This window comes from Piliocolobus tephrosceles, chromosome 13, assembly GCF_002776525.5.
Source record: "Piliocolobus tephrosceles isolate RC106 chromosome 13, ASM277652v3, whole genome shotgun sequence".
Lineage (NCBI taxonomy): Eukaryota > Metazoa > Chordata > Mammalia > Primates > Cercopithecidae > Piliocolobus > Piliocolobus tephrosceles.
In genome coordinates, this window is record NC_045446.1 from 83683330 (window position 1) to 83691412 (window position 8083).

An 8083-nucleotide genomic window follows, 5' to 3' on the forward strand; every position below is an offset into this window, starting at 1 on the left:
TGATAGAACAACTTTGTGCTTTTTTCCCCTTCTGATCAAGATCTTGCATCTTTCTACCCATGGAAATTAAAATAATTGGTATGAATTTGCGGTTATTTAAAAATCTTGACTGCTTCAAAAATTATTGTTGCCCACAAAATTTGCTTTGGCCAATAGGCTAATCTGTACAATTCCACTCACATGAGGAGTCTTTTATGTGAGTTTGAAGGCTCACTCTAGTAGAGTGAGTCTGAGACTTTTGCTGAATGACCAGTTTTTGTTTATGTAAACTTCTACCATTGCAGATTGATACTTTGGTAAACTAATAAAAACGAATTCCTAAAATGAAATTTTGAAACGATACAAAATAAAAGCCCCATTTATTTGATTATAACTTGATTAAATTGCATCAAATATTAAAATTTATAGACAGAGTCTCACTCTGTCACCTAGGCTGGAGTGCAGCGGCACTGTCTTGGCTCACTGCAACCTCTGCCTCCTCAGTTCAAGTGATTCTCATGCCTCAGCCTCCCAAGTAACTGGGATTACAGGTGTGTGCCACTACGCCCGTCTAATTTTTGTATTTTTGATAGAGACAGGGTTTTGCCATGTTGGCCAGGCTGGTCTTGAACTCCTGGCCTCAAGTGATCCGCCCTTGACCTCCCAAAGTGCTGGGATTACAGGCATGAGCCACTGCGCCCAGGACCTGCAAATATAAACATTTCTGAATGCTTTATTTTTTATTTCTCTGCTTGTCATGAATCAGTAACAATTTATGGACCAGGACCACACCTTGAGTAGAATGGCTGAGAATACATGTGCAGGTACTACCATCTGTTCTTTTAAACCCCATCTGAGTAGACTGGGATAACTAAAGACTTTACGGTCTTCATATCTTACTTTCCCTGTTTGGTCACATCGCTGTAGTGAATAGCCAGTACCCACCTAAAGAACTGTGGAAACTAAAGCAAATGTGTGGGGAAATGGTAGCTTAGTTGCTGTGGTAGCAATTCTTGTGCCTTATGTTTATTTACATTTTCTAGTTTAATGTTTTAACCTGAATTTCCTGGAGTTTGAAGGATGTGCTGTGGAAACTTGGGAGACAGTTTGAAGAAAACCAGTTAGCCCCTAAACAAGTATTAACAGGTTGGCAAGGAGCTGTGTTTGAATCTTGGCTCTACTTCTGGCTTGCTGTATGAACTTGGCAACGTTTCTCTGTGAATCTGTTTCCTTATATATAAATGAAGATAGAGATGCCTCCTCTACTAACCTCAGTGGTGGTTGAGAAGTTTCAATAAGGTTGGTAATAAATGTTAAATTCTAAAGTGCTACGTAAATATAAAGCATTAAGCAAGTGTGCTTCTAAGAGTCAAGCCAATTAGAAAAAATGGTTGAGACACCAGCTGTATTTATTAGGAGAAAGCATTTTAAGAATGTCATGTATTCACATTTGCGTGATGTTTTATATATGGTGAAGATACTGAGTGCTTTTCATCAGATTTCTTTGCTGGAATACCATCAAATCAGAGTGATAACTTGATTATCTCATGTTGATCTGGTATTGTAATTGGCCCTTAAATGCTGGGATTACAGGTATGAGACACCACGCCTGGCCTCCTTAGATATTGCTGATGAATAAAAACAGGGGCAACTAAATTATTTAGTAAGTCCACTTTGTTTAGTTGGAAAAAAATCCATTCAGAACATCAGGTACCCGAGGGAAAAATATTTTTACAGACGGAACTACCTGGACAAGCACGAGCCTGTAATATCAAAGGAATTTAACTTACCTGTGTGTGTGAGATGGAGCAGGAGCCCCTTCTTAAAGGCCTGTGGGCACCCTGAGCATGAAAATAAAGGAAAATCTTGAATTCCTTCGAGGGAATTTCCGGGGTAGTCCTGAGATACAAACAAACAACTTGATAAGCAAGAAGGTAATAGTAGCTTAAAACAATTGCCAAGGAAGTTAAGAGTCCAGACGTTTGGTTCCCTATAGAAACTAAAGATAACATCTTAAAATATGACCTTGAATTGTTTTCAGAATCTCAGATCCCCACCAAGTGGATTTGCTGTCATGTCGACCTCAGATAAGCAAGGACAACTTGGACTGCTGTTCTTTGTTCTGAATTTCTTCCTGAGGGGCCTGGAGGAGGTCAAGCCCGTGAGCTGGAGCTAACATTCTTTTCTGTTGACCCAAATTTTAGACAAAGCTTCTTAGCCAATTGCAAATCAGAAAATCTTTGAATCCACCTATGACCTGTTGGCCCCTGCTTCGAGATATCCCACCTTTTAGATCAAACCAATGTACAGCCTCCATGTATTGATTTATAACTTTGCCTGTAACCTCTGCCTCTCCACCTTTGTGGGTTTTTTGGGGTTTTCTTGTTTTTTGTTTTTTTTGTTGTTTTTTTTTTTTGAGGTGGAGTCTCGCTCTGCCGCCCAGGCTGGAGTGCAGTGGCCGGATCTCAGCTCACTGCAAGCTCCGCCTCCCGGGTTCACGCCATTCTCCCGCCTCAGCCTCCCGAGTAGCTGGGACTACAGGCGCCCGCCACCTCGCCCGGCTAGTTTTTTGTATTTTTTAGTAGAGACGGGGTTTCACCGTGTTAGCCAGGATGGTCTCGATCTCCTAACCTCGTGATCCGCCCATCTCGGCCTCCCAAAGTGCTGGGATTACAGGCTTGAGCCACCGCGCCCGGCGTTTTTTGTTTTTTGACACAGGGTCTTGCTCTGTTACCCAAGCTATAGTGCAATCAGCTGCTCATTGCATCCTCAACCTCCTGGGTTCAAGTAATCCTCCTGCCTCAGCCTCTCAAGTAGCTGGGACTACAGGTATGCACCAACACATCTGTCTAATTTTTAAAAATATTTTGTAGGGTCAGGGTCTCACTATGTTGGCCAGGCTGGTCTCAAACCAGCTCAAGGGATACTCTCATCTTGGCCTCCCAAAGTGCTAGGATTACAGGTGTGAACCATTGTACCTGGCCTTGCCTCCCCACCTTTAAAACCCCTACCTGTAAGCCATTGAGGAGTTGGAGTTCTTGCTCGGTGCCCTACAGTAAATACCTCACTTCTCTTGCTGCAGTCCCAACGTCAGTGCTTGGCTTTGCTGTGCCAGGTGAGCAGACCCCAGTTTGGTTTGATAATGTTACTTTATAAAACCAAATCTAACACTAAAACTTTAGATTTATTTTACATTATCAGTACCCTCTCTCCTACCAATACTCAATCTCCAAAAAGTCTTCCACCAATACTCAGTAAAACCCACCGAAATCGTGGAACATTTCTAAAAGACCAAGAGATTCACAGGAGATAGAATTGAATGCATTACTTAACAGGCAGAAGCCATCTTGGTTGAAGGAACTAGCCTGATACAATAGTAAGTTTGCCTAAGATGATTTTTGTTTATATCATTTGAAATAAAGTTTGCCGGCCGGGCGCGGTGGCTCAAGCCTGTAATCCCAGCACTTTGGGAGGCCGAGACGGGTGGATCACGAGGTCAGGAGATCGAGACCATCCTGGCTAACACGGTGAAACCCCGTCTCTACTAAAAATACAAAAACTAGCCGGGCGAGGTGGCGGGCGCCTGTAGTCCCAGCTACTCGGGAGGCTGAGGCAGGAGAATGGCGTAAACCCGGGAGGCGGAGCTTGCAGTTAGCTGAGATCCGGCCACTGCCCTCCAGGCCGGGCGACAGAGAGAGACTCCCTCTCAAAAAAAAAAAAAAAAAAAAAAGAAATAAAGTTTGCCTAAGATGATATTTGTTTATATCATTTGAAATAAAAAGTGATTTTTCAGTGAACAAACAATTACAGTGTGTTCAAAAATACCCAGCCGGGCACAGTGGCTCATACCTGTAATCCCGGCACTTTGGGAGGCTGAGGCAGGCTGATTACCTGAGGTCAGGAGTTCGAGACCAGCTTGACCAACATGGTGAAACCCTGTCTTTACTAAAATACAAAAATTAGCCGGGCACAGTGGTGCACGCCTGTAATCGTAGCTACTTGGGAGGCTGAGGTAGGAGAATTGCTTGAACCTGGGAGGCGGAGGTTGCAGCAAGCTAAGATGGCACCACTGCACTCCAGCCTGAGTGACAAGAGCAAAGCTCTGTAAAAAAAAAAAAAACAATTAATAGTGTATTCGTACTATGGACTGCATTGTGTAGGCAAGAAGAGTGAAGCTTTGGAATAGGTAGACATGAAATAATGCCCAAGACACATTAAGAAAAGACTGGTGAGTTGTAGGGTAACATATATGATAGAATCCCATTTGACTATAAAGAAAATAGGTTAAATATGTATATTTGGCATATATATACACAGATATGTTCATATATGCATAAACAAGTCTAGAAGGTTACACACTAAATTTGACTGTTGTTTCCCCTGGATTGAGGGAAGGAGAGAAATCTTTTACTTTATTTAGTTTTTGTTAATTAACTCTAGCCAAAGATACTTTTACTTTAATATATATAGACTTTAGTGACATTTTAATTTTAAAGAAGGATTTATCATCTCTGTAAGCCAAACCAAAAATACCCTCTTAATTTTTAAAGGGCAGTGGAAATGTTCTCCTCAAGAATTGGAAAAGCTGACAGCCAGGTTGGGTGGATTCAGGGGTGCAGAGAGATGCAGACGCTGGCAACTCACACCATTAATGGGAATTGAATTGGGGATAGATGTGCTAACAGTGATCACAAGGATTTGCTCTGCTTTTAGTAAGCTATGGATGTGTCTGATGTTTCCTTGGAAACTGGGCAGAAGAAACCTATGCTGGATATGTAAAAGCTGATGCCGGTGAGACAGTTTCCACTTCCCCCAGTATCCTCTCCAGTGTTGTCAAGAAGGCAGCATGTGAATCACGTCCCTGGGGATTCACCCTATCATATTTGGCTCCTTTGTCCTGGTTACATCTCCAACATTCTATTCTGCCATCTCTTCTCAATCCCTTGTGACACTTACCCAGTTCTTCTGAATTGTAGGGTTTGCCTCTGCATTCTTGCCTGGGGAAAGATATCCTGATAACCTTCTCTCTCACTGCTTTTGCTTCTCACCTTTGTGAGGTATTGCTTCAAATCAGAGTAAGCACAAAGTGCTCTCAGGTATTTACCATCTTACGTGGCCTTCAGAGGACATGAGCTCTCCTTGCATACCCGCAACATCATGAAATGAGAAAGTACAATATATACCTTTTGGGGTTGTAAGATCATAACCTCTGAAAGGACATTCTGTTGACAAAGCATGTGTGTTCTGTAGGGTGTCTTATCCACAGCTGAACAAGTAAGTGGTACAATTGTCACTTCCTACTTTTGGCGCATTCCAGAAGCAGGAAGAACGCTATTGAATTGCAGTTAATATTCTGAAAGCATAAATTTCAAATTGGTCTTCTAGCTACAATTGGGGGAGAATGGTGATGCTGATAAGGTGTAGTTTTTCTGAATTGCTAAATAATGTTTACTGTTAGAACCAGTGTAATTAGGCCGGGCGCGGTGGCTCAAGCCTGTAATCCCAGCACTTTGGGGAGGCCGAGACGGGCGGATCACGAGGTCAGGAGATCGAGACCATCCTGGCTAACACGGTGAAACCCCGTCTCTACTAAAAAAAAAATACAAAAAACTAGCCGGGCGAGGTGGTGGGCGCCTGTAGTCCCAGCTACTCGGGAGGCTGAGGCAGGAGAATGGCGTAAACCTGGGAGGCGGAGCTTGCAGTGAGCTGAGATCCGGCCACTGCACTCCAGCCCGGGAGAGAGAGCGAGACTCTGTCTCAAAAAAAAAAAAAAAAAAAGAACCAGTGTAATTAGTTGCATTGTCACTTAAAATATGTGCCAGACCTGGCTGTGATTAAGGGTTTTGTTTATGCTCAGCCTGACAGGACATAGCACCCAGAGCCTCTGATTTTTCGGCAGGAGCAGGCACACACACAAAGGATGAGGGCTTTATTTTCAGGTTTTATTTCATTCATTCTTTAAAACACTTTTTTTTTCACAGTTTGAAACATAATTTATAGCTTAACATTTACACTAGCTAATCTCTGTGATTTTTATTTATTTGAAAAATAAACAAAAACCTCAGGCTTTGGATTTTAAAACTTTCCACGGGAATGTTCAGGATGGCAGAGCTTTAAAAATTCAAAAGAAACCCTTTTTTCAAGAAATGGAAAGCCACGGAAAGAAGCTTTTTTTAAAAAAAATTGTAACTTCACACACTACTGATGTGAATAAACTGTCATGAGATTTTGGGGGGCAATTTAATTGACATCTGCCATGGAGGTCTCTCAGTCGGTGTTCTTTTCCAACTCCCCTTTGATTATGAAGATTGCCAACCCTGACTTCGGACAAGCGGAAGAGCAGAGTTCTGAAAGGCAGGTAGTGTGGAAGAGGACATGCTGCCCCCAACAGCTACCTAACTCCTACTGCTTTCCTGCTGGTGGCCTCTCTGTGTGAAAGACGAGAAAGAAATCAGCAGATTATCCTTGAGCCCCTTGGATACTCCTCACCTCGTTTCTTCACAGCACTGGAAACTGTCCTGGCCCAGGGCCTGGTTCCTTTGACTGCTGCATGGGGAAAGGGCACAGTGTGTGAGTTTACGCGTGTGTCTACAGGAGGCGCCTTGAGGGTATCTTCTACCTGTCAGGTGCTATGTAAAAGCTGATGCCGGTGAGCTACACATCTGTTGTGTAGACCAACTGCTCTTGCCTTTTGAATCAAGCAGTGCTGTGGGAGTCCTGCTGTGGATACTAACAGTTCCTGTCTGAATATTCTGAGAGATCTCTTCCCACAACTCTGGATTCAATATTGAGGGAAAGGGTTGTAACTTATCCAAGCAAATCCTTCTCTGCCACATAGGACATAGAGAAGATATGGACATTGGAGACCTGAAAGGAGGGAGAAGAGAAAGGAATGTTCTAGCACTTCTTAACCTTTGCATGGGTGGCTTTGCAGCTGAGGACTAGGAACACATCATCATCAGGTAGTACTTTTGGTGTGTAGCTATGAATATTGGAGGGATAAGAGAATGGAAGATAAATCCATGCCTCCATTTAGAGCTTGTCAAATGGAAGTTGGGATGGAGAAACAGGTGAACATGGTGACCAACAACCTGAGGGAATAATGGCCACAGCCAGCTGTGGTCCAGTCCTCAATCTCACCTGAAGCCCCAAGACCTTAGGTGATTTTATCAATTTCTAATACTCAGAATAGCATTTTCCAGTATAGCTTTCCAGATCCTTGAAGCCTCATGCTTTTCATAAGTTGCTCAGAGAACTCTGTGCATACTGTGGGCTTCTCTTGATACCCTGACTGTGAGGTAGGCAAAGGCCAAGCGTTCCTCAGCCCAGGTAGGAGAGGGCAAGGGCCTGACTTGAGACGGGAAGCGTTAGTGACTGAGGGGGACAGATCCAAAGCCCGAGATGACTGATTTTCCAGCTGCATCACCCACTGTGCAAGCTCAGCTTTCACACAGGTGGCACCCAGCGCTTCAGGAGGCCAGGTGCTGCCCATAGCAGAGATGAGCTGTTTTACTTACAATGGCCTAAGTTTGAGCCATGGGAGGGAAAATCCAATTAATGTTGGAATGAGGGAGGAAGAGAAAGATAATTTTCTCTCTATTCCTTGTATGCAAAGCTGGCCTCTCAGGAGTCCACTGAGCTCCTCCCCCATAAAACTCCCAGCCACCGGGCCTCACCTCTGAGCAACTCACTGCAGCACAACAGCACCAACCCCCACCCCCAGTCTCTCCACCTCTGCTCTGAGGCAGCAGATTGTCTGAAAGCCTCAGGTTTTCTCACGATAGCTCCCACAATCGTGCTTGCTTGTGGGATAGCAGATGGGGGACTGGTAGGCACAGCAGTTGCAGAGCAGACAGGAGCACAGAAAGCATGTTCTAATGCTGGTTGCACACCCATCTGGAAATCCTCTGGCCTCTGATACAGGGACTCTGACAACAGGCCATCCTGCACGCCAGAGTGAGTGTCGTGAGCAAGCAGCCAACACGTGCACTCGCCCATTGGTTATGGGTCAGCACGGCTGTGACGCTGCAGCCAAGCAAAGCTCCTGGTTCAAAGTCTCAATCACTCTTCTCCTTGAACTTAGCGTGAGTCCTAAAACTAGCTT